Below are 24296 nucleotides of genomic sequence, written 5' to 3' on the forward strand. Positions count from 1 at the left end.
AGCATGATTATGAATCATCTCTGTGAACTCAGAATAGGTCTTCCTGCACAGATACTAGAATGCCTCTGGGATTTGGAATAAGGCAGGTTCTTCTTGAAGCCCATTCAAGCTGGTTCAGTTCTTGAGGAAACAAGCAGATGATGTCAAGATACACTGATGTAGCCCTTCTAAAGGGCTGGTGATGTGTATGCTCAGCAAGGGGCTCAGATCAGCATGCTGGGATATCCTGCACTGGCATGATCAAGTTAGGTTCCCGAGCAGCTTGCTTTTTTACAGAATCACAAGCACGTGAGCATTTGTTAAAACTAGGTGTGGATATTGATAACTGAGGTGAGCCTCAGATGCTTTCAAAATGATTAGAAAGAGATTCCATGACTGAATGGGCCCAGAGCCCTGATCAATTTTCAGTCCATTTTCTCCTACAGAGAAAAGACTGGATCCTCAGAAACCTCAGCTTCCTAAGAGGTGCATCCATTATTTCAGATGCTTTTCAGTGCTGAACCCAATCATGACATCAGTGATTCATGGTATCACTTTTAGGATGCTCCAGAAGAATCTTAATGCCTTTGGTCTAATGTAGTGTCTTACAACACTTAATAATCAGTGTAATGGTGAGAGCTACCAAGGCTTGGGTTCACACAGAGACCACTGATTTTATGTTCCCCAAAAAGATTATCTTCTTAGAGCTAATTGTTCATGATTTGGAATAGAGCCAAATTTAGTCTATATAGACTTAAAAGAATTAATTTGATCACTTTCAAGAACATGGAGTAAACCTAAAGTCAAGACATTTTTTAAAAATGGCAAAAACCCAAAAAGTAACCTCAGGTACTTAAAGTACTCTTAATGTGTCAAATAATTAACTGACTGCAGCATTTCATTGTCTTAGCTTTCATTTCATTTATTTTTACAGTACGCCTGTGAAACTGACAAGTCATATTTCTACTTTACAGAAAAACAAAACAAAATGAAAACAACTAAGAAAGCAAGCTAAGTAAACTGTCTAGAGAAATATAGAAATACAGGATGGGAGTTTAGTCTCTCAATTAGTAGACTCCAGAAGGATTTGGAAGGAATAAAACAGCTGTTTGAATGTAACTGTTTGCACTTTTAAAAGACAGGTGATATTGAAAATAATTAATCCTCTGAAATACCTTAAGCATCGATCCCTGCAGTTTTGTTTACGTTTTCCTTTAGGAAAAGATCTGCTTGAGCACTAATCCACATCCCATCCAAATGATCAGTAATTCTGAAATGAGTGAAATCTAATAAAATTTTATTATTTACCATCCCTTAGCACACAACCATTATCCTCAACTTAAAGCCTGATACTACATGATTATCCAATAAAGTTGGAGTTATTTATTTACTTAGTTTTGGTCTCCCAAATATACTGCTCGGCTTTGTATCAGGTGGGTTAACAAGGAAGTAAGAGTGCCCATCTGATTCCTAAAGCCATGGAGAGGCCTGAGGGATTCAGATGCTGGCAAGTTCATCCCCTTGTTTCCCCAAAGATGCTATCGATTCATCTGCTGCAGACCACAAACATGGGATGAGAAAGCCACATAAGCATATGAAACAATTAAAGATCAGCACACCCAGCCGGCTGTCAGCACAGAAAACTGCAAGCACCACTGAATAATTATGGCTTGAGCTATTGATTGGGACCACAAAAGGGTTTCATCCAAATGCTTTTAATTTGCCAAACAGAGGGAAGAGTGCTGCAGAGAGGTTGCTTCCAATAACGGCATTTGTCCCTCTGCTAATTAAGAGGAGAGCGTAACAAGGTGAAGGGGATTGTTTCAAAATCTTGCCAGGTAAAATCTATGGCCATTTGAGAGGTGGTGAATGAGACACGAGGGCTTGTCTTAAGAAATGGCCTAAAACAATTGGTCTGGGATGAGTTTGGGTCCCGTGGGAGACCCTCATCTGGTCAAGCACCTGAGATTTTCACTGGCCTGAGGATTCTTCTGAGAGATGATGGGTTGAAGGCTGAAATGATGGCTGGAGGCCAAGCAAGGCCAAGGTCCCCTCTGTGGGTTCATGCTCATCTGCTCCCCTCCTGTGACCTCAGAATCTCTCTTTATCTCAACGTTTGGGCCCCACCCTTGATGAGGAAAGACAATAGTACCTAACTGGAACTGAGGAGGGATTTTTTTTTTTTTAACATTATTATTAACTGAAGTCCATAGTTTATTCAGATTTCCTTAGTTTTCACCCAATGTCCTTTTTCTTTTCTAGGATTCATCCAGGATACCATGTTACCTTTTGGAGAAGGAAATGGCAACCCACTCCAGTACTCTTGCCTGGAGAATCCCATGGACAGAGGAGCCTGGGAGGCTATGGTCCACAGGATCTTAAAGAGTCGGACACGACTAAAGTGTCCTTCTGACTAGGGCAACTTCTCAGACTTTCTTGTTTTTGATGACTTTGAGTTTTGAGGAATAGTGGTCAGATATACCATAAGATGCTCCTTTACTGGAATTTGATGTTTTTCTCATGATTAGACAAATAAAAAGCACAGGATAAACTTAGCCTAATTAAGGTAAAGAGGCATAATTAGCCATAACAGGAAATTCCCTGGCAGGCCAATGGCTAGGACTCCGTGCTCTCACTGAAGAGGACTTGGGTTTGATCCCTGGTCGGGGAACTGGGACTCTGTAGGCTGCACAGCATGGCCCAAAAAAAATAAAAACAACTAACCATAACAAACATATGCAATAATTCCCCCTTCCCCAAACATAATACACACATATATATACTTTGTGTCTGCCAAAGTGCCTAGCTCCAGTCTTCAACACAGAGATAATCTGGCATTTGAATGAATGAACAGAGTGATGGATAGATCATTTTTTTTCTCCACTGCCACTGTCTCTACTACCCTCATGTAACTCTATGTCAATATCATTTTAAACCTTTCATAAGAGTTTCAACTTCTTCTTATTATGACACAAGAAAATGCATAATATGTGTCTTCGCTCTTGTTTTAAGTACTTCTCACGTGACTCCCCCAGGCTTAAATTGGCCACAACAGTTGTAAGACCCCAGTACTGGTGGGATCTCAAGAAAAAATTCTTCGCAGAGGTTACAATACACTAGCCCCTAAAATAAGTCCATCTCTCTGTATCCTTCAACAACACTTCTTGATGTTCAAAAACTGTCAAATAAAAGATGAAGTGTTCATTATAAAGGGGGCTAAAAATTAAATAAATTGGAAAGGAAAAGGCTATGGATGAGCTAATTACAATCTTCTAGGATTGTAGAAGAGTTGAAAGAGTTGCACAAGCGTGAGTTCTAGTCCTGGCTAGAACTAGCTGTGTGACCATGGGAAAGTTACCTGACCTCTCTGTGCCTCCATTTTCCATCTGTAAAATGAGAAACATAATGCTGACCTGGCAGTGCGGAGCTAGGCTTACAGGGAGATAACATATGTCATGAGCTTAGCACTGTTCCTGACACAGACTGGTTATTCAGGAAAATTTAATTCCACCTCACCTGCTGTGTGATCTTACATATGATAGAAATAAAACAACTTCCTATTTTTATGAGTCTTCACAGCTTAGAAAGCATCTTTTCATGATTTAGGTTGATAAACCATGGTTGTCCTAGTCCTCCAAAGCCTAGGTAAAAGAAAATGAATTTTAATTCAAGTAACAGCGATTTGGGTTGGACAAAGCACATTTTTGGCCATTGAGATAATAAAACTCAGAACCAGTTATCTGGGGCACTGTGGACTCTGTCCTTAGGGGAGTTTCAAAAAGGATTGGGCAGCTCAGGGTGCCCAGCGATGACCTCACCAACACCAAACAGCTGTCAGAATCTTGGCTGATGGGGAAAAGATGGTGGGTCAGGAGGCAAAGGAATTGCTTTTTATCCTTCAGTTCAGTTCAGTTCAGTCGCTCAGTCGCGTCCGACTCTTTGCAACCCCATGAATCACAGCACGCCAGGCCTCCCTGTCCATCATGGAGTTCATGGCATTAACCTCATGAACTCCCTCCTGGAGTTCACTCAAACGCATGTCCAATGAGTCGGTGATGCCATCCAGTCATCTCATCCTCTGTCGTCCCCTTCTCCTCCTGCCCCCAATCCCTAGGATACTCTAAATCCACCTTCTGCTTTTGGTGATCTTCCCAAGTTCTGCCTCTAGATCTCATAGCTTCCTGGAACAAAACGTTGCCTGGTGGAGATAAATCTTAGTGCATAACCCAGTGAGCCAGAAATAGCTTGTTTCCATGTTGTTTCAAACACCAGCTTAATCGAGCTCTTACCTTCTCACCTGAGCTTGTGAGAGACTCAATTTCAGCCATCTGGGGGCTGCTCCCCAGGGCTGTGCCAAGGCTCTGGGGGCTCATCTAGTGTCAGAGACTTACCAAGGCTTTTTGGTCCTGCTGAGAACACCTGGCCACGTTGGGGGGGTGGTCCCTTCCCTTACCACAATCACAGCACTGACACCCACACTGTAGTTTTCCCACTGGGGGAGGGGGTCTGACTCCCCTTCAAAAGACCCAACAGCTTGAGAACAGGGCCTGCATCTTCTCTGAGCTGTCTCTAGAACTGGTATGACCAGTGTGTAGCAAGGGCATAAGGAGGTGTTAATGCATCAACACATGTTTCCTTTACAGCACGAAGTACATTAGATGCTTTTTTTCCTTCCCCATGACTGTGAGCCCACTGGGGGGCAAAGGCTGGTGCTTTTACCTCTGTTTCCTCAGTGCCTATAACCCGCAACAAACATTCCTCGAGTAAGTGCGGGATGGTGCTTCTTTTATTGCGCACTGTTCTGTATGGCTCTGTCTTTGTACCTGTGCAGTCCATGGGCAGGGCTCCAACTTGGTCATGATCACAGAGACTGTCGTGTCTGTTTTCTCCTGCAAACAGCTTCCGAGTTTTAGCTGGGCATATGACTGCCCCTGATAAAAACAAGCTTTTCCAGCCTTTTTTTTTTTTGACAGAGCACATGACTAAGTTCTGGACAAAGGGATACCATTACTGTGATGTAAGCACCATACTTTCCACTTCTTCCTCCCCCTCACACCATCCAAGAGGGAAGTGCTGTTTGGCAAAGGGGGATGAGTGCAGCACCCTAGGCACAGTGGGGCAACAGGACAGAGGAGGTGGGTCCCTCATACAGTGGGGCCTCCAAACTGGCCCCAGATGCTTGGGGGCAAGAGAAATACTTCTACGTGTCTCTGTGTGTGCGTGTTCAGCCACTCAGTCGTGTCCAACTTTTGTGATCCCGTGGACTGTGGGAGCAGCCAAAATTTTACCCTAATGATGTCCTCCCCTCAGTACCCTTGCTACCTGAGCAGGACCCCTTCCAGGCCTGTCCCTCTCCGCATTTTCATCCTACCACGTGGCGCTCCCGGGGGAGGTCACGCTGAGGAGGCAGGAAGGCAGCCCGCCTTCGCTGCTCCAGCCTGAGTCAGCAGCAGTTTTCAGTTTAATGAGATGACACAAACAATCTTGCCTCCCTGGGAGGAATGGGGCTGTCCTCCCTGGAGACCTATGGAAAGTCCTGGCATTTCCATCATTGCTGAGGTTGGCAGTCAATGGGAAGACAGGAGTCTTAGAAAGGGGCAGGAATGTCACGGCATTCACTGCCCCAGAACCAAGCCCAAACTTCAGTAAAAGGGAAGAGAACAGTACCCGGGCTTGCTTCACCCTGGCAGGTGCCCCTGAAAGTGCCCTCCTGACTCTCCTGGGTTTGCCAGGACATGTTTCACAAGCAGGACACCTTTTACACCCCCAAACAGCAGTTTGCTTAGCACTCAAGGCCTGGAAAATCCCATGGACAGAGGAGCCTGATGGACTACAGTCCATGGGGTTGCAAAGAGTTGAACATGACTGAGTGACTAGCATGCGCACACACACACACACACACACACACACAGAGGTATGCAGTGGTCCTTTGGCTCCTGGCCCTCCTGTAGCCTTTGCAGCCCTGTTGCATTTGAAGGGCACAAACTACAGCTGATTCTGCATTCTGTGTGCCGGGCTCCTCTGGGAAGCTCAGGACCTGCCCCCTGGAGCCTGCCCCAGCACTCCTGCCTATAGGCCCCGACTCTCCAACCTCTCTCCAACGAGGAATTCCTGCTCCTGAAAGCCCTGCCCGCTCCTCAGTCACCCCATGCCAGCGCAATCCTTGGGCTCTCCTTGGAGCTCTGGTTTCCTTTTCTGAACTCAAGTGATCAGGTCAGACAAAGGCATCACTACTTTAAACATTTTTTAGTTTGTATTTTTCGGTGGTGCATGTGATAAGCAGCCATTTCTCACTCACGAAGGGCGGTAGGGCTGTGGGACCTGAATGTCTTCTTTTATCTAACACACACGGAGTGCTCACTCTGGGTCAGGTGCTTTGCTAAGCACTTCCATTTAAATTAGCTCAGCGAGTCTCTCCAGCAATCTTATGAGGCTGGTGCTATTCTGATCCCCATTGTACAAACAGAGAAGCCAAGGTTGTAAATCAACTATACTTCAAAACACCAAAAACGAAGCCAAGGCTTGGAGAGGTTCAGGAACTCTCCATGGTGATCTGGCTCACAGCAGATCCAGGATTTACAGGGTATCTGACCCAGGTACCTGCTGGCCCAGGTGCCTCAGGTGGATTCCTTCCCTTCTAAAGCATATGGTGAGGGACTCAAATGCAAAGTATCTTCAACAAGGGTAGAAAAAGGGAGGACCAGACATGCGGTATCGAAGGTCAGACATATATGACAAGAGCAGAGCCGGATACAGTGTGTGAGGTCAGAGGTCAAGTTCCAGGATGACCAGGAACAGGACTTCAGGGCAGGTGGCGAAGAAGGGGGCAGGGGTGTAGGCTGAGAATAAGGCAAAGGGCCAGAAGCTTCCTCCTACGGGGTGTTGGCCACCTGGGTTAGGGAGAGGCTACCTGTGTGCAGGTGCTAGTTGGGGTCCGGGATGTGGAAATAAGTTGAGTGTTAGCATCTCTTCCTTACAGTGAAATTAGCTGCTTCCTACGGCTCATCTCCCTGCACCCCTGTCTTGCAGGAGAAGGTCCCTGGGTGTGGAATATGAGTATCTCCTCCAGCGAGGGTGCAGAGGCTCAGGGTATGGCCATGACCCCTCCCTCCTCTGACTTTGTGCAGCGCTTTGCCAACTGCCGGGCGCTCTGGCACTTCCTGAGCAGCAGTCCTTGCCAAATCAGGCTTCCCCTGTCCCAGCCCTACTCCATTGACTTTCAGGATTTATGTGCTTTAAAATAGCCTTGCTGATAGGTGCCCAAACCCAGCATACCTAAAAAATGCTTGCCAGGATGAAAAGACTGAAGGTCAGCCTCCAGACCTGACTCTTCATGGCCTCACCCTCCCCTCTTCCTTTCCATCTCCTAGAGCCCATCTCCAGGCAGACAGACCCCAGAAACCTCCCCCAAGAACACAAATTCCCGAGGAAAATCCATGACAAACCGATAGAAAGGATGAGCCCTAATGGTCTGGCAAGAGAGAAAACTCCATTTCCATCATCCAGATGCCTGGATAAGCCAGGTGCTTGGGCTGGATTCACAATGAATTTGGATTCACACTGCAGTTTGGAGGCTGTAGGGATATGAGAAGCAGGAGGGAGGCAAGGTGACAGCCCAGCATCCATTTTCACGGTCTCTCGGCTCCATTCCTTTCCTCATCGGCCCGTCAGATGCTTCAATGCCCAGGAGAGGCTCCTACGGGGTGTTCATCCCTGGGGAGGTCTCACCGCACGTGATGTCGTAGACGGGACTGGCTGCTTCATTATTCGTGTAGTCAACAAGCAACACAGAGGCCCCAGATACTGTGCTGTGCCTGGAGCAGACAGAGATAAAGAAAGTAAGTAAAACACGGTCTTTGCCCTGGAACAGAGTCAAGCAAACACAAGGTACCGTAGATGTACACTGTAGGGCACCTCATATCTTGGGAGATGAAGGAGAGCTCTCTGGAGGAGGTTGCCTTGAGGCTGAGACTGGGAGGAAGAAGAGGGGATGGTCATTGGGGTCCCCATGCAGGGGAAGGCCATGCACAGAGGCCCAGAGGTGAGATGGAGCCAGCTGTGTCTGTGAGACCACGGGTGGTTCAGCGTGACTGAGGGGGAAACGCCAAGGGGGTGGTGGGCACCGCAAGGTGGGCCCAGATGCTGGCGTTCGAAGGGTCTGGACTTCACGAAGGCAGGCCTTGTTTTGTTCACTGCTGCATCTCCCCGCAGCACAGAGTGGAGGCTTGGTACGTATCTGTGCTTGAATAAGTGGTGAGCATGGAAAGATTTTAAGCAGAGATAAACTCTATCAAGTTCTGCCTTTTAGAACTGCCACCTGGATTGCCATGCAGACAATGGATTTCAGGACAGTGGTGCTGGGGGTGGGAGGTCGGGAGCTGACAGAGGCCCAGACCACAGATGTCGGTGGGGGTGGGTGGTAGGAACCACAGGACAGGTGACTGGTAGAGAGGAGGTGTGAGTGTGAACCTCGGCGAGCACTGGGCAAGGTGTGGACCACAGTCCTGAGGAGGGTGGCCCCCACGGATGTCCTAGTTCACTCACCTCAGAGTCCAGGCCCGGCTGCGGTGTTCAGTTTCCTCATCTGCAAACAGGAACTACTACGGCTCACAGGGAGGGAGGGAAGAGATCATGCGTCAGTGTGAGGCCCCCCCTGTATTACGTGAGTGGGGCCCTGAGGGAAAGGCTCGCCTCCAACAGCGGGAGATGGGTCGCTGGACATTCCTAGGGGAAGGGAAGGAAGGAGCCAGAAGTACCTTTCCAGGAAAGCATGAGGAACGTGGGCCATTCAACTCGATGGAGATGCAGGCAGCGGTGTGGGAGTGATGGAGGTGGCCATAGTGGGTTGGAGAATACGGAGGAGCTCAGAGGCCACCCGCTCCCTGATGCTTCCTGAATGCAGCCTCTGATGACTCATCAGGACCTTACCTTCTCCCGCCTCCAGCCTGGCGCCTTGTCATCCCTTTTCCAGGCTGCAGCAAGGGTTTGCATGCAGCTTGGAATTGCCCCGGCAGCCACGAGGAGCCCTCAGGAAGGCTCTGGGCAGTGGAATGAGAAGTGGGTGGGCACTGTTGTCCCGCCCAGACAGCAAGGCTGTGAAGTGAGGGTCCTGTGCCATCTCAGCAGTGTATCCGCCTGTCCAAGCAGGCCACTGGGGCTCTCTGCTACCTACAAGGATGACCCAACCCACTCATGTCTTCTGTGAATCTCTCAGAGATGCACCCTATGCCCTCCCCCACAAGCCCTTCACACCACACCCAGGCACCCCCGCTGTGTGTACCCCAGGTTTCCCCTTCTTCCCTCCAGTGCACTCCAAATGACAGATGAGAAAGACCAAGATCCCAAGATCTCCATCTGTAGCAAAAGAGAGGACCCAGCGACACACAATATTCCTTTGAGGGCTAACGTTTCATCTTAAAAACTGATGCTGGTTTTACCTTCTACTGTATAATATTCATGCTTCTTTTAATTAACAAATGCATTTAGTCTCTTCTTATATTCCCCAGTCTACCCAAATACTTAAGTAAAATGAACACCATTGGAAGATGCACCTTACTTATTTTGGGGCTTTGAGTGTGAACTTGACCTACAGCCATGGGACCCCAGCAGGTGGGTATCCAGCTTGGGAGGCACCGCCCTATATTAATGCTTGAGCTGTATATTTTTGCTTGATTTATCCTGCTTGGGGTGCCATCCTTTCTTGAGGTGAAGAACTCCTATTTATACTTCAAGACCCACCTTAAATGTTACCTCTTAATTTAATCAACTCATTAATTCAACAAATAAAGGCTCACAAGAGGCTCTGCCTGTTGCCCTGCCCAGCCCTCCTCCTCCCAGTAGGATGAATTTGTACTTCCACATACTTTGCAACACCTCCATCAGCGTGCTTAGCCCATCCCATGAGAATGTGGTTTGATGTGTCTATTTGTCTGCTCCACTAGTTGCTGCTGCTGCTAAGTCACATCAGTCATGTCCTACTCAGTGTGACCCCAGAGACAGCAGCCCACCAGGCTCCTGTCCTTGGGATTCTCCAGGCAAGAACACTGGAGTGCGTTGCCATTTCCTTCTCCAGTGCATGAAAGTGAAAAGTGAAAGTGAAGTCGCCCCACTAGTTAGCTGAAGGCAAAAGCAAGAGAGGATCTTGATCATGTTTTCCCCTGGAGCCTATTATAGTGCCTGGCACACAGCAGGGACTCTGGTCAACAGGAGGGAGAAACAGCTGAAGGTTTTGAATGGTCTGTGGACCTGAATTCTGACGGCAACAGGACTCCCTGGGACCCTAGTGGCTCCCTTCTGCAGAACCCCAGTGGCTGGAGTCGGGGGTTCCAGCCAGGTTCCACTCACTGCAGGAGAGCAGCAAGACCCTCTCATGAGGTAGCAGGGCCCTTCCTCTAACGCTAATCAAACACTTTTGCTGCCACATGTAAGTCCAAGCCAGAAGTCTGGGGAAGAAGCATCTTTAGAACACATAAAGAGCCATGCATGATTGAGATGCTGTCCCCATTCCAGGGGCAGACTGGGGCTCTCTGGCAGGTTCATCAGCCTCCATAGGGGGTGGTTACTGGCAGCCTCCAGACTACCTCTGCTTGGAGGAAGTAGAGTCTGCCACATCCCTCCAGAACCAGCCTAAGGGACCCTCCCTCGATCCCCCCAGTTCTGCCTTCTTTTTCCCTTTTCTCAGAGGAGTTTCCCCAAACTGGGATCTCAAGCCCTCAAGAAAGCATTCTCCCAACCTCCCACACGGAGGAGTCCTACTGTTTGCAGTTTCAGATAAAGACCACTGGATTCTGCCACACATTCAAGGTCTGGATTTTGACCTTGATGGGATATACTGTCTCAGGCTATCCAAACAAGGATTTTAAAGACTGCAGGGGTGGAGTGGTTTTTCTTCCTGTGATGCTTCTGCTCCTGTCTTGGACTGTTTATAAAGTTCCGGCTCCAGTTTCTGACGGCTCCCAACCTGCAGATGGGCGTGGCAGTCTTTTCTCTTCCTTCTATTCACCTGTCTTTGCAGCTGCGGGAGACTAACATATTGTCTTCCCATAAGCAGGCTCCCCAGACTTGGGAGCACAAAAAAGAGTTGTTTTAGCCAGAGCTGTTAAACTAGAGGAATCTTTGTCCAGAAAAGAGGAAAGAAATCAATGTTTATTTAAAGAATAAAGACCAAACTTCTCCAGGAAAATAAAAGACGATTTTGAAATGATCAAAGCTGGCTTTAGTAATCACAGAAGGAATAAAACTCCTTGAAGTTTGTAACTGGATGCATTGCTAGGTTAAACCCCAGGCCGTGGGTAGTTGCTGGTGTCTACCTTCCTCCCTTCCCCTTGGCTACATCCTCTTCCCACCTGACCCCAGCCCCTTGCCTCCATTCTTATCTCCATTCTTTCCTGGCAGTTATATCTTCCATTGTATTATAATCCCTTACATGTGGATAAGGTGGAGAATATGGGAGGAAACAATGAAGCTTCATTTTCAACACATATATGATTTCTTGCTTGAGTTGAACCTACCTCCTTGGCTCCCAACCTACCTCTCTGGCTCTAATTCTGTCCCTCATCACCTCCACACAGCTGCTGCTCAAGATATCTGTCTAAGATGTAAATTTGACAGTGTCTGATGCTGGCAGCTTTTATGCTGCATCCCAAGCAAAGCCTCTGGGATTTAACCCTGCCTCTCATCCCTATGATCCAATCCACCACCAGAGTGTGGTGACCTGGCCTTCTTCCTTGGACTCAGGTTCCTAACACCATGCCCAGTCTGAAAAATTGCCTCTCACCAGGTCTTCCAAAAGAGCAAAAACCTAAGTTGAAAAATAAATAAATGAGAAGGATAAAGAGACAACCTACCAAGAAAGGCTGTGCAATGGGACATAACAGAGAGAAAGAACATTTTTATGCACCACGTTGGATGACGGCAGCCACAGAAATAGCTGAATTAGGAATGCTGGTGAAGTGTGCTCCTTTTTTCCTTTAATTTTTTCTTCTTTGGCTTTTATGGAAGTATAAAAGACATTCAGAAAACATGCATAAATCATAAGTATATAGCTCACAGAATGCTCACAAACTAAACACGCTCACATCAGCAGCACCCAGACAGAGACAGAGAACTGACTGGTGCTCCCGGGAGCTCTCCTCCCCATCACTACTCCTGCCAAGGTGACCATACCGGCCACCAAGACTCTAGAACCTTCTGTCCATTTTTTAACTTTATGTAATTGTAAGGCTTCAGAAGACACCCTTTGGTGTCCAGTTTCATTTGCTATAAACACTGTGTTGGTAAGATTCAACCATGTCCTTGCAGTTGGTTCATTCTCCTTGTTATATTATGCAAATACACCGGTCTTTACCCGGTCCACTGCTGATGCTCATTTGGGTAATTTCCAGTTTGGGGCTATTATAAAAATGCTGCTCTGAGCACTCTGGTTCATGTCTTTTGGTGAAGATGTGTATGACATCTTGCAGATTAGCATCCACCCTGGGCCGTGGGAACTGGATATGTTCAGCTGTGGTAGCTGCTGTCAAATGGTTTTCCAATGTGTATGAACTGAACCAAACATGGAGAAGCTCTATACAATCAGCAAAAACAAAACCAGGAGCTGACTGTGGCCCAGATCATCAACTCCTTATTGCCAAATTCAGACTTAAATTGGAGAAAGTAGGGAAAACCACTAGACCATTCAGGTAGGACCTAAACCAAATCCCTTACGATTATACAGTGGAAGTGACAAATAGATTCAAGGGATTAGATCTGATAGACAGAGTGCCTGAAAAACTATGGATGGAGGTTCGTGACACTGTACAGGAGGCAGTGATCAAGACCATCCCCAAGAAAAAGAAATGCAAAAAGGCAAAATGGTTGTCTGAGGAGGCCTTACAAATAGCTGAGGAAAGAAGAGAAGCTAAAAGCAAAGGAGAAAAGGAAAGATGTACCCATTTGAATGCAGAGTTCCAAAGAATAGCAAGGAGAGATAAGAAAGCCTTCCTCAGTGATCAATGCAAAGAAATAGAGGAAAATAATAGAATGGGAAAGACTAGAGATATCTTCAAGAAAATGAGAGATACCAACAGAATATTTCATACAAAGATGGGCACAATAAAAGACAGAAATGGTATGGACCTAACTAAAACAGAAGATGTTAAGAGTGGTGGCAAGAATATACAGAAGAACTATACAAAAAAGATCTTCACAATCCAGATAATCACAATGGTGTGATCACTCAACTAGAGTCAGACATCCTGGAATGCAAAGTCAAGTGGGCCTTAGGAAGCATCCCTACAAACAAAGCTAGCAGAGGTGAAGGAATTCCAGTTGAGCTATTTAAAATCTTAAAAGATTATGTTGTGGAAGTGCTGCACTCAATATGCCAGCAAATTTGGAAAACTCATACGGTTATTGATCAGCTAGATATCGATTTTGTGAAGAACCTGTCCAGTTGTTTTGCCTATTTTCCATAGTCACCTGTCTGTTCCTTATGAGTTTGTAGGAGAAGCTGTCTTTCAGAGTAATCTCATTCTCCACTTTGTCCCTTTAAAATCTATTCATAGAGTAATTCAGTTTAGCCGTAATGAGTGCCGTAGCTCTGACTATGTCAGGGACAGGGGATGCATAGGGGAATGAGGGCCAAAGCTCACTCTTTGCCCCTGAGGGTGAGTCCTTGTATTTTGGAATCAAGACCTCCAGCCTCATTGCCAGCTAGAATTCCTCTCCCTCCCATTCTGTCCACACCAAAGCTTGGCCTGTTGAGGCAGGGGTCAGGTTGCTTTTCTGAAGCTCTGTGGTTAGCTGTTTTTCAGGTTTCCATGAAAGAATCAGGGAGACAGGATCCAATGATTTGAGATCCATGAGGCATTACTGACTGCATCCCACTTCACGGATCAGAGACGGGGCCGCACTGCGGAGCAGCCTGGTTGCCACTCCCTCCTCCCAGTAACCGATGGCGACAGCCAGGAGCAACAAACTGATATTGATGCCACCTCACTTCATGCCTTCCAGTAGTAGTCAGTACTTGTTTGGCTTGGAAGACTTGAGCTTTCCATATAACATTTATTTTAGGATTCTATTGCCATCTCTTAACTGAGGGCTTCTATTTCTGCAGATTCTTAATGTTGCAGGACACAGACATTGAGCCACAAGAATCTGCTAACTGCTGGGCAGAAAATTCTTCCTGGATTCAGTGAGGCCTTGTATTGATCTCATTTTGCAACCTGATATTGTTCTGAGAGATACAGAGATCAATGAACCATACTCAGGAGATCTGGATGCAGACCACCACCTGACCAGAATGCTGTGTAATCTTTGGCAAAGTGTTAAATTTCTCTGATCCTTTCTATGCCATTCATCTGCCAAATGGGAATATTAATCTCTGTCATGTCTACCTTGCCAGGTTTCTGGAAAATTCAAATAAGGTGATATATATGAAAAAGCATTTTGAAAAGTGTAAAGTGCTAAGTAAAGATAAAATCCTACCATACACCAGATTTTGTTCCAATATAGCAATCAGAGCCTAGGTCTTTTAATCATCCATTTCCATTTTACTTGTATTACTGGTGCTCAGCCCTGTTAGCGACCCTTGGCTTCAAATTCTTTGATGTAAAGGGTACTTCTTTGGTCTAGATAAACTCTTGTACATTGGCATTTCACCACACAGCTACTTCCTCTGTGACCTTTTCCTTCCTTTCTTTCTTTCCAGGGTCTAGCAGACCTTTCATCACCTGGACAGGATCCACACAGGCAGCCTCCAAACCACATCAAGAGATTTTAATTTCCTCGTGGCTTTGTTAGCATTTCACATTGTTGCAGGTCAAAACATAAGGTTATTAACTAGGAGTGAGAAATGTCACTAATGTGAACTGTGGGAGCCCCATGGTTTCCCTGCAGGGATTCTGAACAACATACTGCACCCATCACTGTGGCAACCTAGCACAGACACGGACCTCCCTGGGCTCCTGGGCCCGCTGTGCTTGACCAAGGTTTGATGGAAGGACAACCACGCCAGGCTGGGAAATGCCAACGCATGTTGGAATTATTCAAGGAGCCTCTTCCTTCACTTGCTGCCACTGTGTCAAAGAAAATTCTGCAAGTTTCAAAATCTATTTCCTAATCAATAAGGAAGTGGGGTGAAGATATTTCTCCACTCATTCAAAAGTCACCCTTTCATATTTCTACTCACTCCTTTAATGGTGAGCACATATTGTGCAAATACCAATGGGAGTGACTGTATATGTTTATGTATATGCTTCACCTGCTTCATCTTTCTATCATGACAAATGTAGCAAAGAGATGTGGTAAGGGAGGCCATGATAAGGAGGGACCCCACAAGTTCTAAAGGAGAAAGGATACTTTCGGTAATCGTCAGAAATAGAACTTTTGGTAACTTCCCACTTTTGGCTTCTACAGCCGCACCCTCTTCCTTTCTCACCTGTCCTATCCTTCTTTAAAGCAATGAAACACCTCAGGGGTCTGGCCCAGGCGCCGTTCTCTTTTCATCAAGAAGGTCCCAGCTGTTCTCTGGCTAGGAACGTCTTCCCCAGGCTGCCCAACACCCACTTCCATTTCTAGCCTGACCTCTTCTCTGAGCTGCAGATGAGTTTATCTAGCTTCTCACTTGACTTGTCCACCGGGAAGAATGAAAAGCATCTCCAGCTTTGCATGCCAACGATGGCGATGTCCATCTTCTTCTCATTCCTGCCTCTCCTCACTTTTCTACATCAACCAGTAACCTAGGGGACAATCTTGACTCTCCCCTCTCTCCTATCCCCCACCCCATCCACCACCTGTGCCGTCTTCTCAGAGCTGTGTAGCTCTAACCATCCTCTTTCCAGAATCACTGCAGTGGCCCCCAGGCCAAGCCTCCTCATTCATCTCTCTGCAGGGAGAAACAGCAGTGTGAGATTTGGATCACAGTCCCCCAACCCCACTCCCCGCCCTGTTTGAAAGCCTGGGGGCCTTCCTGCTACACTGTGTGTGAATGCAAGCTGCTCACAGGACCTGGGAGGCAAAGCTTGCCCTCTCCGCCCTGCCCCTCCCACTCTGCTCACCTCACCCCTCCAGCCTCTCTCAGGTGCCAAAATCAGGGTCTCCACTCCGGCACCTGCAATCTTTTCTCTTTTCTATCTCAGACCCAACATCACTCCTCAGGTGGGCCTTGCTTTGCTTCCCAATTTATGTATCTCCCTTGTGATCCTCAGACAGCCCTTCCAGTGTGCAATTATCCATTTATTTACATGTAAACTGGTACGATGTCTGCTTCTTGTATAAGCCCCATTAGACAGGGATTAGGCCTTCCCCTCTGTGTCCAGTAGAGAGCAGGAACTCAACAAATATTTGTGCAAAAATTAAATGTCCAAACTATACAAAATCAGGTATTTAAATTCCAAAATATATCCATTCTATCCATTCTTTTATAGCATAAAAATTGTCAGCAAACTAGAAATCCTCATCCAGGGAAGAATGACATAGGATCTGTGCTGTCGAGGCTACAGTCTGGTCTCCCATCTAGCTGTGGCCCTCCCCGTGAGGTAAGGAGTCCCTGGGCCCCATGGGACAGTCCTGCCCAGAGCTCCTACCCCAGCTAGGGTGGCCAGATTCAGCAAATAAAAATATATGAATCACAGTTAAATTTGAATTTCAGATAAATAACCATTAATTCTTTTTTCAGTGTGAGTAGGTCCCATGCTCTGGGAAATGGTGATGGACAGGTGCCGGGAGCAGGAGCTCCACCTGTGGCAAAGGTCATGAGGAAGGAGGCTCGGCATACGCAAAGGCAGGATGGAGCCTCGGGAGTCCCCCTGGAAATTCTCGAGCATCTACCCCCAAAACCAGAGTCTGCCTACTTTCTGCTTTGTGCTCTCACCTACACCTCTGACTTTATGGGGGCTGTCCCCCACTATCTCTCTCTGAAAAAAAAAGAGTTAGCTTACAGCTCCAGTTAATAAAGTTCCTGGGTGTGATAGTGTTTCAACCTTCAAACTCATTTGGAAGTCCTCTAGCCTGCCTGAATAGGTTTTTATGGCCACATGTGATTGCTCAGAGCCTCCCAACTGTGAGAGGCATGAGATGTTCTAAACTGTCTAAATACAGATTCCTTTGAGCAGTTAAAAGATTGATTAGAAATTGTATTGGTGAAGGGTTTTTCACTTGTTGGGCCAATGTTTGCTGCTAAGTCTCCATATCCTTTACCTGCTGTGTCCCTGGCAGTGTATTGATTTAATATAATTGGTGTAAGTAGTAGCTTTAATGTTTGTAACCTTGGACCCTTGAGTTAATTCTTTTTCTTGTTATAGCCCACCACACCTTTGCCCTGTAGGAATGCAACTTTATCTAATGCTTTTGGAGGGTGGTGCCTGACTAACCACCTTTAGAGAAAAATAAGTTTTCTGAAGAAAGAGTCTTAAAATGTTAACAGGCCTCCGGGCCAGAAGATGATGCAAATCACCTAAACTTTTGCATATGATATGTTTGCAGGAAGAAAGTCTGGCTCACTGCATGACTCTACCCCTTCCCCCATTATCCTCTATGCATAACTTAAGGTATAAAAACTACTTTGGAAAATAAAGTGCGGGCCTTGTTCACCGAAACTTGGTCTCCCTGTGTCATTCTTTCTCTCACCTTCTGGCTGAATTATTCAGCCTCTTTTCTCCACTAAATTTTCTCACTGAGCTATCCTTATTTAACAACTCTTTATATCTTTAATTAACATTTAATTAAGCGATTGTTTCTTGATCCTCACCGACGCTGTCCCCACTTCGAATTCTCTGGATCCACTGGGGCTGGACCCTGGCAGACAGGGAAGCCTGATGTGCTGCAGTCCATGGGGTTGCAAAGAGTCAGACACGACTGAACAACAACAACATTTCATGAAATATTTGGGACATATTTACACTAAATATTTGGAATTCAAGTTTGACTGGATGTCCTGGTTTTTTTTGGCCACCTCAGTCCCAGCTTCTAGACCAGGGGTCTTTAAACTTTGGCTTGTGGACCAAATTCAATTTGCTGATTATTTTTGTCAATTGTTTAATTGGCACACGGCCACACCCATTCATTTTTATATTATCTATACCTGCCTTTGTGATACAGTAGCAAAGTTGAACAGCTGCAACAGAGACTATTTAAGGCCCACAGAGCTTAAAATATTTACTGAGGGACCCTTTACAGGCAAGTCAGCAGACCTCTGTTCCAGACAGGCTGTGAGTCCCCAGGACCTCTTAAGTGTCTTCCCGACAGTTCTGAGCTTCCTTCCAGAGCAGGCAGAGGCCTCTCCTCTGGTCTGGCCACTAAGGTGGAGGGCACAGGGTTGTGGATGAGTGTGGAGGGCCTTCAAGTTCAGGATGGAGCTGGAGGGAAGGGGGCTGAATGCCCACCTTCTCTGAATCACAGTTTCTGCCCAGAACCTGGAAGATTTCAGAATTCTAAATTTGCACCTGGCCTTCCATTTCAATGGGAAGATGCTTTCAAAAGTGAGAAACATTTCATTTACTTTGGGTATCAGATTGATTTAATTTTTAAATGATTAAACATGTGGCAGGCAGGCTTCCTTTGTACTCGACCTGGACCACTCAAATGTCAGGTTTGTGTTAATCAAGCCCAAGAAATGTCATCAATAGTGCCATCTTGTGGTGAGATCTACTATTACCACTTTCTAGTGTGAGCTACCCAAATACTTCAGTCTTTTGCACTTAGGAGCTTAGGAATTCAGCCTATGACAATAATAAGCAAAATTCAAAATTATGCCACCATCAAAACATTCTAAAATATTTTATGAGACATTAAAAAGATATTAAATGATATTCAGCAAAATTTTCTTCAAAATTAATCATCTACTGGTGGCCCATAATAATTTTTTGTACTTGTAGTATTTTCAAGTTTATAAATCATGTTCACACATGACTTCATAACTGAACCTCACCATCATACTGTGATCCACTTAAAATGGAGAATTTTTTTTTTACTAAGTGAAAGAAGGTTTATGCAGGGAGATACACACTCCATAGGCAGAGTGTGGGCCATCTCAGAAGGTGAGAAGTGCCAGGGTAGGGGGTTGTCAGTTTCTATAGGGCTGGGTTATTTTATAGGCTAATGAGAGGATTATTTCAACTAGAAAATGGAGACTCTTAATGACCATGACTTGCTCTAGCCAGTTCAGCAGGTTGAGTGTTCTTATCATAGTAGAGGCATCTTGCTATTAACCAGAAAGGGGTTGAGCAGAAAATCAATTTCCTTAACCATGAAGGGAACAGGGAGGTTACATTTCAGCACACAGTAACCTTGATGATGATGTTCTCTTAGGGTTCACAAGCCAAGATAAGAGAGAGAAGTTTTCTGAAAGAGTATTATCATCCTTCAATACCAGAGACTGGAGACAGTTTCTTCTTATCCACAACAAAGAGCATTTAGGGAGAGCTGATGCTGCTCTGCCATTTCCTTTAGTCCTCAACTGTGCCATTTCCTTTCTTTCTCAACAGCTGTGAAAACCCCTTCTCTGCTCGGCTGGCGACAGCCCACAGGAGATGCCCCGGGTCTGGGCCTTGAGTCAGGGCTTGTTGGGGTGGATCTTCATGAGACTTCCACTCCAGCAGACCCAGGGAGGTCTGAGCTGCTTGTTGTTGATGTTCAGTCACTGAGTCATGTCTGACTCTGTGACCCCATGGACTGCAGCACGCCAGGCTTTCCTGGTCTTCACTATCTCCCGGAGTTTGCTCAAACTCATGTCCATTGAGTCTGTGATGCCATCCAACCATCTCATCCTCTGTCGCCCCCTTCTTCTCTTGTCCTCAGTCTTTCCCAGCATCAGGGTCTTTTCCAATGAGTCAGCTCTTCACATCAGGTGGCCAAAATACTGGAGCTTCAGCTTCAGCATCAGTCCTCCTAATGAATATTCAGGGTTGATTTCCTTTAGGATTGACTGGTGTAATCTCCTTGCTGTCCAATGACATCTTGTCCAGAGAGAACAGTGAAGACAGCTTTCGCCCACCAACCCAGTGGTGAGTTAGGGAGTTCACCATTGCTGGGGCAGAGCACACAATCAAGTTTCATATCACAGCTGGAAATTCATGGAGGGAATTCATGGAATGAGACAAGGGGCTGGAAGCAGCACTTTTCTTAAATTACACTTTTCTTAAAGATAAATAGATGTTTCAAAGCAGTCCATTGATGGGGTGTTTGTGTGGCTCTGATGAAAACAGTTGTGCTTCTCGCCTCTGGGAGAGCCGAGCTGATCCACCTGAGAGGTGCTTTTCCAAGTTTTTGATCGTGCATGATGTGATTTGTGAGAAAATAAGTTTACTTTCTTTTCATTGTGGACTTCTGGGTTCTGCAATGAGCTCAGAGACCATGTTTATCAGATTCAGGCTTGCTTGCTGAACTCCAGATTCATTCGTGTATTCAAGCATGTATTCAATAAATGTATATTGAGTCCCATCTGCACCTCAGACACTCTGCTCGGTATCAAATTAATGAGACTTGACTATGCACACGTGACATTCACAGACTCATGTTGCAGGGGACTCAAGGTGCAGCAACCAGAAAAGCTTTCCAGGGCAAACACTTGAGTTGGGTTTTGAAGGACCAGTGCCAGTTAGCCAGACAGATGGGGGCAAAGGAGGGGAACCAAGGCTGGCTGACACCAAGGCCCAGACTCTAAGTGGCAGGCATATGGCCTCCAAGGATCTGTATTGACAGGGAACATCTCAAGAGGGGACTCACCAAGAGAAGCTCTTTTCCTGAAGCCCACACCCCCTTGAACAGCGCTAAGACTTCTCTTACACAAATGGGAAGTAAGTGAAAGTGAAGTCGCTCAGTCGTGTCCGACTCTTTGCGACCCCATGGACTGCAGCCTACCAGGCTCCTCTGTCCATGGCATTTTCCAGGCAAGAGTACTGGAGTGGGGTGCCATTGCCTTCTCCACAAATGGGACTGCTGCTAAGTCACTTCAGTCGTGTCCGACTCTGTGCGACCCCATAGATGGCAGCCCACCAGGCTCCGCCGTCCCTGGGATTCTACAGGCAAGAACACTGGAGTGGGTTGCCATTTCCTTCTCCAATGCATGAAAGTGAAAAATGAAAGGGAAGTCACTCAGCCGTGTCCGACTCTTAGCGACCACATGGACTGCAGCCTACCCGGCTCCTCCATCCATGGGATTTTCCAGGCAAGAGTACTGGAGTGGGGCGCCATTGCCTTCTCCGCCACAAATGGGAGGAGGGAGGCAAAACAGACACAGAGACTAGTTGAGAAACCCAAGCAACCCCAGGAAAGTCTGACATGGCTTGATGATTCTGACCAGCAGGGGGCAGTGCGAGGCTCTTTTCAGTGTTGTTAGACTGTGCCCTTCCCAGGTGGCGCTAGTGGTGAAGAACCCGCCTCCCCGTGCAGGAGACACAAGAGACAAGGGTTCGATCCCTGGGTCGGGAAGATCGCCTGGAGGCGAGCATGGCAATCCACTCCAGTATTCTTGCCTGGAGAATCCCATGGACAGAAGAGCCTGGTGGGCTATGGTCCATAGGGTCGCAGAGTAGGACACAAACGACTGAGCAAGCACACACACACCTTTCCTATGGGAAGGTCCCTAAAGGTAAAGTGAGCCAAGCAATCTCCCCAGGAAGATTGCACCCCTTTTATTGTCTTCACAGTGCTTATTACCTTCTGAAATGTCATCGTTTGTTTGTTTAGTTTCTCATTTATTAATTTTCTCTCCCTCTTTTAGGATATAAGCTCCATGAGCAAAGGGCCTTGCCTGTCTTCTTCTCTGCTGCATACCTAGTGTGTACATTAACGCCTGGCATGTGCTGACTTCTCATTAATATTTTTTTTAAAAATAAGTTAATGAGTTTGTGAATCTATGTGACATTGAGAAATGAGCACAGTAGGAAAACTCAGACCTAAGTGTTTCCTTTTGCTCCTGAAAGCGTATCTTGACATATGGTCTCATTCCACGTTTGCAAGATGGGCGGCCAGGAGCATGGGGGCCACAGGAGAGCTTCTTTGTTGGCAAAGTAGACACTCTGTGTGTATTCTGGGCTGAGTGTTGCCGGATTAAAGCAAGCTGTCGATGCCTGGCCAGGAGGCCAACATCAAGGACCAGCAGGAGGGAGAAATGACAAGGTCTGAGCCTAGTCCAGCAGCAGCACCGGGAGTGGAAGGAGGTGTGAGATGCCTGGTCCAGGGAGGCCAGGCTGAGACCAGCCGCAGTGCAGTCTGAGGTCCGCAACAGAGCAGAGTGAGGAACAAGAAGATATGGAAGCCAGACCTGGGCTGTGGGAAGTGTGGGCCAGCTTCATGGGATCAATGTTGTCTGTGCCTGAGGAACCTTCAAAGGCCAGGCTCTCCCTTTGTGGGCACGTGGAGTCTGACTCCAGGGCCAGAGTTCTGATTCCTACTTCTACCATTATTCTAAAACTTGCTTTTAGCTTTAGCCTTCTAGCCTCTCTCACTTAGGGGCACCCCTTTGTCATCTAGATTTTTTTTTTTTTAAGTAGAAATCTAAGTAAAGAATCTAAAAGCCAGGTGGATGTGCCAAAAAAAAAAAAAAATACTGGTCCAACTAGTTGGCGATATATACTGGCCACCTGTTATGTACTTGGAGTGTGCTGGGAACTTGATGTGTTGAGAGCAACATATTGCTAGCCTCTTAATGCGACTTCAGAGAAGAAGGGAGACTGACATTCACCATAGGTGCTGCTTCAAGACTGAGCAGTCTGGTCCCACCCGTGACTTGCTGCGGGCTCTGTTTCCTGGGGCCAGGGTCACAGAGTCAAAGTGGCAGTTTTCATGTTTTGAATCTACTCGGCTCCAAAGTGATGCCAGAGTGCATTTCCGGCTCGTCACCATCTGCTCTACACAATTAAAGCCCAAGTTATATCTATTGAAGGTGACCAACCAGCCTGGCTTTCCCAGGAACGAGGGTGTTCCCAGGATGTAGGACTTTTCGGTTTTAAACTGGGAAATAGCCAGTCAAACCAGATGTGTTAGTCACCCTGTTATGGGCACTGCCAGTGGCAGTTGGTCTTTTTTTCACTCCTTTGGCGATATCAATGATCTTTATTTCTTCCCTTATCCTCCAGTCTCCTCTTCTCCTTCCCTTGCTTTCAGACCTCTGTCTCTGATTCATGAAACTGCCCGGTCTCTCCAGGTGTCCCAGGCACCACAGTTTGACACCATCTGCTTGCTGCTTTGTTATTGCCGAGGATTTTGCCCCTAAATTAGTTTGGAAACTGTCAACACCACTGTCAGCTCAGATGTAGCAATAAAACACTATTTCATAACCCTCTTCCCTAATGTGTGAGGTGAGGCAGGGGCAGGGAATGGAGACTTTAAGTGTTTGTGCCGTGCTGAAGTCCAAACCATCATTCACGCGTCAGGGTTCTGGAAAAGCAGGTCATTAACTACTGCATAAGCAGGACCAGGCAAATGGAGGCCCCACAGAGATGCTCAAATTCTGCCAGATGTAACCGATGGGCTCATGCTACCTGTGTGCTGACTAAGCAAATGAATGAAATGACAGCTGTCACGTCTGCTAGATAAATCTTTTTCATTGAGATAAGCAAGCATTTAGAAAAGTCATTCAAGGGGCAAGTTGCCAGAAAATATTGCTAGCCTTGTGCTGCAAATGTCATAGCCTAGAGGAGATGGAATATATTGTACTCTCCCCACCCTGGATGACAGAATTTCTTCCAGTAAAGCCTTTGACCTTGCCTGTCAGGTCAAGGGGAGTAACGGTCATTATCCTACTTACAGGTCACAAGTAAGAGGGAGGGAGTTGTATAGAGAAGATGTTGAGCAGATCCAACTGTGACTGTGAGTTTGTTCTGGCAAGTTCAGGTTGAAGGTAGTACTCTGTCAATGACTATGAGATTCTGTCTTAATGACAATAGAAAAGCCACAAAATAGAAACACTAGTGATCAGACAGTAAAGAATCTACCTGTGATGCAGGAGACCCGGGTTCAATCCCTGGGTCAGGAAGATCCTCTGAAGACGGGAATGGCTACCCACTCCAGTATTCTTGCCTGGAGAATTCCACGGACGGAGTACCCTGGTGGGCTACAGTCCATGGAGTAGCAAAGGGTCAGACACACCTAAGCTACTAACAGTTTCACAGAATAGAATGCAGTCAGGTGGGGCTGGAGGGAGGGACTTTGAAATCCACTTTAGGTCTTTCTTTAACAAATGACTCATGCTCAGAATATCTCATAGCTCTAAAAGTATCTGAATGTCACATGTCACCTTTTTGTGCCATCTGAGGATCCCTTCTTCTAAATTTCTGATTTAATTTCGTGAATGAGGAGAATTTACAAATTTTCGTAAATTATAATCTTGCTATAAA

The 24296-nt window shown here is 46.4% G+C and overlaps 1 long non-coding RNA gene across 1 annotated transcript; it reads right to left on the reverse strand.

Annotated features, from left to right (window-relative positions):
- Window positions 1–7509: 7509 nt before the first annotated feature.
- LOC129620644 (uncharacterized) lies at window positions 7510–9622 on the reverse strand. The gene is made up of 3 exons (XR_008698631.1): window positions 9417–9622; window positions 8524–8579; window positions 7510–7793 (listed from the first exon to the last, which is right to left on the reverse strand). It is a non-coding gene; the product is annotated as an uncharacterized LOC129620644 (long non-coding RNA).
- Window positions 9623–24296: the final 14674 nt, after the last annotated feature.

Source organism: Bubalus kerabau, chromosome 10 (assembly GCF_029407905.1).
Source record: "Bubalus kerabau isolate K-KA32 ecotype Philippines breed swamp buffalo chromosome 10, PCC_UOA_SB_1v2, whole genome shotgun sequence".
Classification (NCBI taxonomy): Eukaryota; Metazoa; Chordata; class Mammalia; order Artiodactyla; family Bovidae; genus Bubalus; species Bubalus kerabau.